Source organism: Pinus tabuliformis, chromosome 9 (assembly GCF_031772625.1).
Source record: "Pinus tabuliformis cultivar Carrire ecotype Pingquan chromosome 9, CPIR1, whole genome shotgun sequence".
Classification (NCBI taxonomy): Eukaryota; Viridiplantae; Streptophyta; class Pinopsida; order Pinales; family Pinaceae; genus Pinus; species Pinus tabuliformis.
In genome coordinates, this window is record NC_142307.1 from 482,482,653 (window position 1) to 482,492,881 (window position 10,229).

A 10,229-nucleotide genomic window follows, 5' to 3' on the forward strand; every position below is an offset into this window, starting at 1 on the left:
CTTAAGCGAACATCTCATCCTTGGTGAAGCCACCCAATGGTGTATGGTTGTGGATGTGTTGTGGTCGGTAAGCCCAACTGCTTCATGACCTTTGCCGAAATGAGGTTATTTTGGCTCCCATTGTCGACAATGAACTGTAGTGGGGAGCCCTTTACCCACATCTGGGAGTGGAAGAAATGCTCCTCCTCCTCTGGATCTTTGGGTTCCTTCTTCTGAATCTTCGTGGTGGTAATGGTGGCGTTGGGCTTCACATCAATAATCTGCTTCCCTTTATCATTCCCCTTGTCGGGTTCGGACTCATATTCGGAACATGCACCTGATTCTAAAACCTTTAGCTCGGCCACCAGTGACTGCTTGGTCTGACACTCACTTGTGTTGTGAGTGGAGCTCTTATGGAACTCACACCACTTTCCCATGTCCTTTTTCGGCATCTCGGCGTTGTTCTTTGCTTGCAGCTTTGGCGGGTTGTCTTGAGTTGCCCCGCCTTGGCTTTGTCCTTTGTTCTGTGGTTTGGGGACACTTTTCCCTTACTTTGGATTCGTAGATCGAAAGTCTCACTTCTTCTGTTTAAACTTTTGCTCGACCTTGACGGCATATCGGTATGTCATGCTAAGTGAGGATATGTTTAGGAATTCTATTTCTTCCTAGATGTACTTGTGTAGGAAGTCACGGTATTTGAGTACCAAATGATGCTCTGAATCCTTGATACCCAACTTTGTGCGAAGAGTATGGAAAATATTGGTAAACTTTGGCACATCTTGGTCCCTTCCCTGCTGCAGTGTGGTCCACTTTATGTATTGATCCTCATAGCTTCGGACAGGGTAGTAATTCTCCTTGATGGCATCCCAGAATGAATTCCAAGTGGGTGCAGCTAAAAATAGTGAGCCTGTACTTTCATCCTTCTGCTCGCAGTAGGTTTACCACCAGTCCTTGACGTGGGGGGCTGCTTTGAGAAGAGTGAAAATAATCTTTTCCCGACTAGAAAAATCATGAACAGAAAAATAACCCTTTAGTAGATTTAACCATTTATCGACGGAATCTACATCTATTTGACCCTCAAATATGGGGATTTAAAAATTAACTTGTACCTTAAACGGTGTGGCATTTCTAGAGTAGTTGTTGGAAGCTGATGCGTCGCCCCTGGGTAACCGCTAAAGGATCTGGGCAAAGTTGTCCATCATCGCATTCCTTTGTCGCTCGAGGGCTTCTTCGAGCAAGATTTTCATAGGATCTCCAGCTCCCTCATCTTTCTTTTCATCCGCCATGGGAGGCCGTCGGGATTTGCGAGGCTAGTCTTGCAAAGGTTCGACCAGTTCAAGCCCTAACTCCTTATATCTCAACCTCGTTAGGGACATGCAAAGAAAAACAGAGAAGAAAAGAAGACCGTTGTGATACCATTGATCTGGATTTAAACAAGAACACAACAAATTACAGAGATAACCATAAACACAGAGATGCAACGGAAATAATACTTCATTTCATTAATGTAAAATACTAAAATATGCTTAGAAATAGAAATGGAAATAAACTAGCTAGGGCGATGGTAGCTTATCTCTGAGAATAGATGTGGCAACTACATGCCTCTAAACTGCCTTACAATGGGGCTCAAGGGCCTTTTTATTATTGAACAATAAGAGCAAACCCTAAACAACCAAAACCCTAACCCGAGGAGATGTAACACCAGGAGTTTATGGGCCCCGTTGGGGTGAGTTGGACAGCCAACTTCCTGGGGTCACGACTTGGTCATATTATCTTTGTTTGACGTGCATGATAACCTGTTGGAAAGATCTCTCCAAGGACTACAATGGAAGAGATGATGTAGATAGAAAATCGCTGGTGGTAGATTTCCAAAAAACATCGTTTAGGGCCTCAAAATAGCTTCGGAAGTTTAGGACCTGAAAAACTGCTAAAAATAGTAAACTGTGCTACAATTAAGGAAACTGAAAAAACTGAAAGAAGCAATGGTGAGGGTCCAAGTGGAATTGGCGGGTGGCCACCAATATCTACCTGGATCAGCAATACCACACTCCGAGATGGTAGTGGCAACAATCTCGAAGGTGGTGGTATATGCCCAGGGTCCCTACAAGCCCCCTCATGATCATATGTACATCCCAAGTCGGTTCCATAATAATGAGATCTGGTATCAGTGTAATCCGACCTCATATGTAACACGAACTCTACATATATATTCTTGGAAAAATAAAGGGTGACCTGGTCATGGTGGGGGAACTGGCCCCAAGCTCCAATGAATCGATCATACACAAAAGGGGTTGCATTAACATTCCTAAAATATTTGAGTGGAATCAGACATTTATGTCTAGCAGGGTGATCCAGAGGAATGTCGAACAAATCCCCACGAACATTAACTGTTGGGGCCTTTGTTTATGGAGAAATTAATATGTTTTGGAGAAAATTAAAAAGGTTGGCAACAAGTGGCGGAAATGGCCATTGGCAAGTTGCAGAAATAACATCCAGTAAAAAGGGAAAGAATTTGTGGAAGGCTGGCAGCTGTGGAGGGTGGCGGGAAGAAGCAGATACATTCGAGTGGGAAAAGAGAAAGGACAACCAAGGAATTATAACAACCGAGCAAGGGAGAGGGAAGTGATATTTCAAGTTGGTGCACAGAGAGAACGATGAAAGAAGAAAAAAGGCAGAAAGGAGAACCAAAAAAGGATTTTTGTTGTGTCGTGGTTGTTATTTTTGATGTTGTTCTTCCTGTGTGGCCGAGCTATGAGAGAAGCATTGTGTCTGTCCTTCCATAAACTTGTATTCTGCCTTGTTAGAGTCCTGGATGTTGAGGAAGAGGCCTTGAGGCTGATGTAATGTATTCACCTTTCATATTAATGAGGAAGACTATGGTTGGGATCATAGTGTGTTAACCGTGTTTTATTCTAGTTCTTTAAATTTTTTATGTATGCACATGTTTAAGTAGTATTTATGTTACAACATATATGGCTTGTTACAATCTGACTTCTTTCTAGAATGATTCAATGTTCTCTTCTCTTTATTCCTTGATATAATTTTCCCTGATATTGGATTCCAACCCTCATCTAACTAAGGTTGCGGCATGCCTCGAATCAGACTCCTTACCCTTTCCGGGTAAGTTGAAAATTTTGGTGTTGTGCTAGATTACAACGAAGCCTGTTTTCCCCTATGCCTAAACCCCGAGGTCTCAACTCTATTTTTATTTCTGGATCAACAAATGGTTTCATTTCTAGGAACTGAAATTCAAAAAGGGGGCTTGGAATATGGTATTGAAGATCTTTAAGAAAGAACTGTGAAACTGGTGGGATGAGTAAGTGGACTAGTTTGTTTCTCGGCAAGCTCAACTTTGTCGATGAAATATTCGGAAGCTGGAGGAAATCCTGTATTTGAAGTCAGCTAGTGATCAGTAAGATATATTTTGGAGCAATTTCCCAGAAGAAATTTATAACTGGTTGTGGATATTTCAAGTGAAAGGGAAGTTCGGTGAATAAAACTCGTCTTATCACAGCTCGACTCAATCAAATCTCATTGTGCTACATCGTCTTGATACAAATCTAACAAGAGCAGTAGATTTCTAGGTACAAACCATGCTGGAAGGGTATATTGTTGACTTTTCAGGAGAAAGGCATTAGTTTTTTTTTTCGAAATTTGAAGTTGTGTTCTAATCAGGTTTGTGAGGGAAGTTGCTAAAAGAGGTTTCCCCTTGGATCAAGGTTTTAATGGTTGAAGAGGGCTTGTTGGTGTTCCAAAACCTAAGCATGGCAGCATAAACACCTAGTATTATAGGAAGAACCTAAATGGATGGATGCAACAGAGCGGGGAACTATGAGACTGTCATGAGGATGGATGCAGATGACTTCTGAAAGGCTAGGTATCTAAGAGTGTAAAGGAGAGCGTAGATAACAAAGAAAGGATAGAAAGGGCCATACAGGCGATTAAAAAGTGACAGAATGGATTGAACCAAGCAGGAATCTCTGTGGGAGGTACAAAGATGGTCGCAACCATAGTGGATCCAAAAGGTGATAGGGACCCACCCACACCAATGGAGATGGAGATGTTGGATGGAAAGGGCCACATGGGCTTGTAGGAAAGCCTAGAAGATTACATGCATTTTCCTGTAAGGAAATTGTTTGTTGAATATGATGCGTGCAAAGGAATCAACGATCTGCCCCCTGAAGCTCAAGTAGTATCTCCCCCAACCTTCCCCTAGTACTCTATCATAATGCTGACAAGTTCCTATCTGAGTTAATCAAACTATAAAAGTTCATAGTGTGCATGTTAATTAAAAAGCTAGTACTAGTAAAGTGGAACTAATAGTAGTGGTACAAGTTTACAAGGATCACTGCAACCTGGATTGCAAGGATTTGTGCTCTTAGTCTGGGCTCAGTAAAAAATGGTGGGATCATTCACGAGGTATCCCGAGTTCTCTAGCAAGGGTAATGATGATGTAGAACAACATTGATATCTATGTGAGGCCATCTGGAGGGCCCGTCAGACGCCAGATGATGTGAAGTTGATCGAGTTTCAAACAACTCTCAGGTAAAGGACCTTGAGATGGTTCATAAAGTGGTTAAAATTACACCATAACCCAACTATGGACGATGTTAAAAGATAATTTTACAAGAATTTAAACTTCCACAAACCAATCAGCAAGGATTGTCGAAGCTGCGAGAGATAAAGTAGTGGGAGGGAGAGATTGCATGGGAGCTGATGCAAATATTTAAGGAGGCAATCAGTGAACTAAGTTACCCGATAGATCCAAATGACCAAAGGGATTTGTTTATCAAAGAATTATTTCCTCTCACACATACACCATTGAAGCAACAGAATATTGATACACTACAGGGTGCTCTGAATCAAGAAACTTGGATACAAGCTATGGCAAGATACCCATACTAGTACCGGAGGGGAGTGACACTGCATGATCCATCTATTTTGGGTATCCAACATCAAATTATAAGTCTGATAGAGAAGTTGAAGGATATTCAACCAGCCCACCCGGTGCGACCAAACATATGGTGTACAAATTTCTTAGTGCAAGGTCATGTTCCTACAGAATGTTTGAGGTTGCAAGGCACAAGTACCACATCTACACTAGTAGGACCCCCTGAGCCTACACCCAAAGTAGGTGTCATGCAAATAAGATCGCAAGATTTGTATCCTAGGCGCAACCAACTAGAGTACTGTGAGGTATGAAGGGGGTATGGACACCCCACTTATTTATTCCCAATACTACAAAAATACTCCAACATTCCAAATAAAAATTATTGTGAACTATGTGCTTCAACAAGTCACCACACTGGCCAACGTATGGCACTGGATGCTCTAGCTGATAAGTTATACTGCTCAACCTTCCAATTCAATGAGACTCCTTGAGGAGGGCGAGGAGGAGGAGGAACAAGAGGCAGAAGGGAAAGAGGCAGAGGTCTAGTTTGCTTTTACAACTATGATGAAGAAGGGCATGTTGTGCGGGATTGCCCACTACCAAGAATACCATGGTGATCTTAGTGCAGGGTAAGCACACATGCAACAGAGAATTGTTTGGAACTGATTGCAAGATGGGAAGAGTTGAACCAACAGAGGGGAGTGAGCTTAATTAATGTAGAGCCAAGGGTATCAAAGGCAACCCCCCTCTCGAATATTAATATAATTATGCGAGGAGGAAAAAATATTGGGGATGATCGAGAAGCCATGGACCAGCCCATGACTATTAGACTGGCCATCCCAAAGTGCTCATACGACTTTGAGTAGAAAAAGTAGTATTATAAGGAAGCAACAAAAGTTTTTGACAATCTGACTGTAGGTGTAGGGTCACAGAAGGAGTAACCTGAATCTCATAAAGCTAAGAGCTTTAACCTGTCACAATTCACAACAGTCTGACCCATCGAAGACTGGTTCATATTATTTTTGCAGATCATGAATGATGACCAGATGTTGGGGTAGTTCTGGAAAAGTCTAAAAGCGATCATCCCAGAAGAGGAGGTTGAGGGAGGAGTCATTTCTGGTAAAGACACTCTAGGAGGGTACGAAGGAACAAGAAGAGAACAGGAAGAGAGTTCAAGATTGATGCTCATATTTCAGGGTTCCAGATTAAGGACACTATGTTGGATCTAGGCTTAGATGTCATTATTCTTCCAAGGAAAACATGGGAAGCACTGGGAAAACCTCAATTGACATTTTCACCAATCTAGTTGCGGATATTCAACCCATATTGTATCCTTCCGATTGGGAGACTGGAGGATGTAGAAGTTGGGGTAGTGGGGGTGAAGACCCATGCATATTTTGAAGTAATAGACACCATGGGAGATGGGGACCCCTACCCAACGCTGCTCGGGATAGATTGGGCATTTTAAAACTAAGATATAATCGACTTGAAGAATGAACTAATGACTTTTGAGGTAGAAGGGTTTAGGGTGATTCAGCCTCTAGACCCATATTAGGGACCGAGATTCACAAAACCAATAGTTGATAAAGAAGAGCCAGGGATGTTAGATCAATTGTATAGACTAACAATAGGAAGAAGGGAGGAATAAATTAACCCAATAGTTGAAGGGTCTATCGGTTGGAGGAGCATTCAGAGTTCAAAGGTTGGCTCATAGGTCACTTGAGACGATTGGTAGCAGAGTGGATAGGAGATCAACAATATATGTGGCGCCACAATATGTCAGGTCAATTGGATTGGAACTGAGGTAAGGGACTTCCATATATCTAATGGTATAGATTCAGTAAACTCATTTCTCAACAAGATTGATGCAATTTTTATTCAAGAACATAAAGTATCGTTACTAAATTTTTGTTACAAATGACACATGAAACATGGTGGGGAGTTCACTACTACTATCTCTGAGAATGGGAGAATATCAAAATAGCCATGGAAGCAAGATTCAGACAAGTGGGGGAGTACCCTCAAGATTTCGCTAATTAGGGGAGAACTTTGACCCTAGAGAACATTTGAAAATTTTTAAGGACAAATGGAATCGGGAAGGAGTTCCAAAGGAGTTGTAGGTGCATCGTTTTATGCACACCCTATGAACTTTTCCAAAAACTTGGTATGTACAAGAACAAATAAGGAGACAAAGGGGGTCTAGGATAGTTTGGCTGATCAATTTTTCAGAAAATTTTCTTTCTCAGACAACAACAAGAGACTGACTGAGGCATTGTAGGTATTCAAGTAGATTCTTCTCACAATGGGTCATCTAGTGGATGGGTGCATAGACCAGAAGACCTTAGAGCATATATATGAGTCAGGGTATCATGAAGAAGTGGCATGTGGAAAGGTAGACAAAGAGCCAGATGAGGATGATCTGAAGGAATTATAGCATTTGTCATTGCATGAAACTAAAGGGAAAATGGACATCAAGGATGGACCTGTAATCGATGTGCCACATTTACTACCACTAAAGTTAGAAGCATAACATTAAGACTAACTACAAACAAAATATAGCCTCAATTGGAGATTATTGGGATGAATAGACAACAAAATAGATTTTTGACCTCCTAAGAGAGTATGAAGATTTGCTTCCTTCATCATTTTCAGAACTGGAAGGGATCAAGGGAGACCTAGGGGAGATGAAAATCGTGCTAAAACTAGATGAAAATATAGTAAAACATCGACCTTATAGGTTGAACTGAGAGTTAAGGAGAATGTAAAGAAAGAGATAGACGAGATGCTAGCAGCAGGGATTATATTTCTGATGGATGAGGTGGAATGGGTGAGTCTGATTGTGATACAAAACAAGAAATATGCTACAGAGATATGAGTCAGTGTGGACTACTGCATCTTGAACAATGCTTGTGTGCATGACCCATTTCCTACATCATTCAATGATGAAATTCTAGATAATGTAGTGGGGAATGAAACCTACTCTTTTACAAATGGATTCTCTGGCTATCACCAAGTTAGAATCACTGAGGAGGATAAGAAGAAAGCTACATTTACTATAGAATAGGGATCTTATGCCTATCATTTTATGTCATTCAGTCTCAAGAATGCACCTGGAGTGTTCTCAAGAATTGTAATTGCAACATTTAGGGATTATATCCATAGGTTCCTAGAGGTCTACATAGATTACTAAACGGTCTAGAGTATTCTAAAGAAACACTCAAGTCTCCTTAGGATCATGTTTGATCAATGTAGACAACTACAAATATCGTTGAATTTGAAGAAATGTATATTTGCAGTCTTATTTGGCACGCTTTTAGGCCACATAGTGTGCAAAGAAGGAGTATGCATAGATCCTGCTAAGGTTGTGGCGATAGTCAATATGGACCCACCCACAAGTGTAAAAAAACTTAGATCCACTTTGGGACATACTAGGTACTACAAGAGATTTATCCACAACTGCGCCTCAATCACTGCACTGATGGAGAAACTGTTGAGGAAGGCTGGAAAATTTATGTGGTCAGAAGAATGCCAGGATGGACTCAACATACTGAAACAAAAATTAGTAAGTGCACCGATTCTAGTCTACCTTGACTGGAACAAACAATTCCATGTCCACATTCATGCATCAGGCATTACTCTGGGAGTTGTTATGGCTCATCCGGGGGAAGGGAGCCTCGACCACCCAATTTATTTTGACAGAAGAAAGTTATCCATATCAGAAAAGAATTATCCCATGACTGAGCGGGAGGCACTAGAAATGGTATATTCACTTCAAAAATTCAAACACTACTTGTTGGGAGGTTTTTTAAGTTTTTTACTAACCATTTTGCTTTGAAATATTTAGTGAACAAGCCTGTGCTTGAAGGAAGAATTTGCAAGTGGTTGTTGTTATTCGAGGAATTCACTTTTGAGGTGATTGTGAAACGTGGTCGATTGAATGTGGGACTCGATCACCTGTCACGGCTGGAATTAGGAGAAAGTGGAGGATCCCTAAATAATTAGCTACTAGACGTAGATTTATTCTAGATTGAAGTAGTACGAGATTACCTAGAAGACATTGCAGCCTTTTTAGCTACAGGAAAATGTCCAGGCGAGTGCACAACTACACAAAGGAGACATATGGTGGTCTGCATTATCAATTGTCAATTGATTGTGGGGAAACTGTATAAATTGGGCCTTGATCACGTGTTGCACAAATGCATCCTTCACCATGAGAGACACGATGTACTATGTGAATTTCATTCAAGAGTTGTGGGTGGCCACGTTGGATGAAAAGCTACTGCAAGGAAAGTGTTGCAGGCAGGACTATGGTGGTCGACGATTTTCAAAGATGCGAAAGAATATGCCAGAGGTTGTGATGTTTTCCAAAGGGTTGGAACATCATCACACCGAGATGAACTACCATTGCAACTGGTACATGCACTACCGATATTTTAGAAATGGTCAGTCGAATTCATAGGGCTTATCAATCCGTCAGCGCGTCACTCTCATGCCAGGGGTATAATCACCGTAACAAAGTACCTCACTAGATGGGCAGAAGCAGCACCAGTAAAGGACTGTATTGCGGATACTGCCACCAGGTTCATATTTGAGAATATCATATCCAGATTTGGGTGCCCTAGGAATCTCACCAGTGAATAGGGGACCCACTTCATAAATGAAACAATTTCCTCCTTACTTCAAAATTTCATGACATATCACCACAAAGCAGCCTGTACCACCCTCAGGACAATGGTACCATAGAATCCTTCAACAAGATATTGGAGAAGGGTTTGACCAAGATATGCTTAGCCAACTGGGATGATTGGGATGAGAGAGTGCCAACGACTCTATGGGAATACCGCACAACTGTTAAGCACTTACACAACCATACACCTTTCCAACTTGCGTATGGATGAAAAGCTATGGTGTTGGCTGAATTTTCTATTCCTGGCCTTTTCATTAACCAGGAAACTCATATGAAAGAGGAGGAATAAATTCATAAGTGGCTAGATGAACTCTTGGAGCTCAATGAGGCAAGTTAATGGCAGATTTCCACCAAATGGTAGAGAAGCAAAGGTAGAAGGCATGGCATGACCGACATATTAAGATGAAATCATTCACGGTCACTAAGCATGTTCTTCTATGCAACATCAATTTCTTGAAGTTTCTCAGAAAGCTACAAATGCATTGGTTAGGACTGTTTGTGGTTGCGGAAGTAAGGGAGTCAGGAGAAGTCAAGCTTGCGCAACTGGACAAGTTATTGCTACCAAGTTGGGTGAACGGTGTATGCCTGAAACCCTTCCACAAATCAAACAATGTTACTCATAATTGATTGGATCTCTGGAAGGAGACTGTTGGGCCGCTAATTTGTCATTAT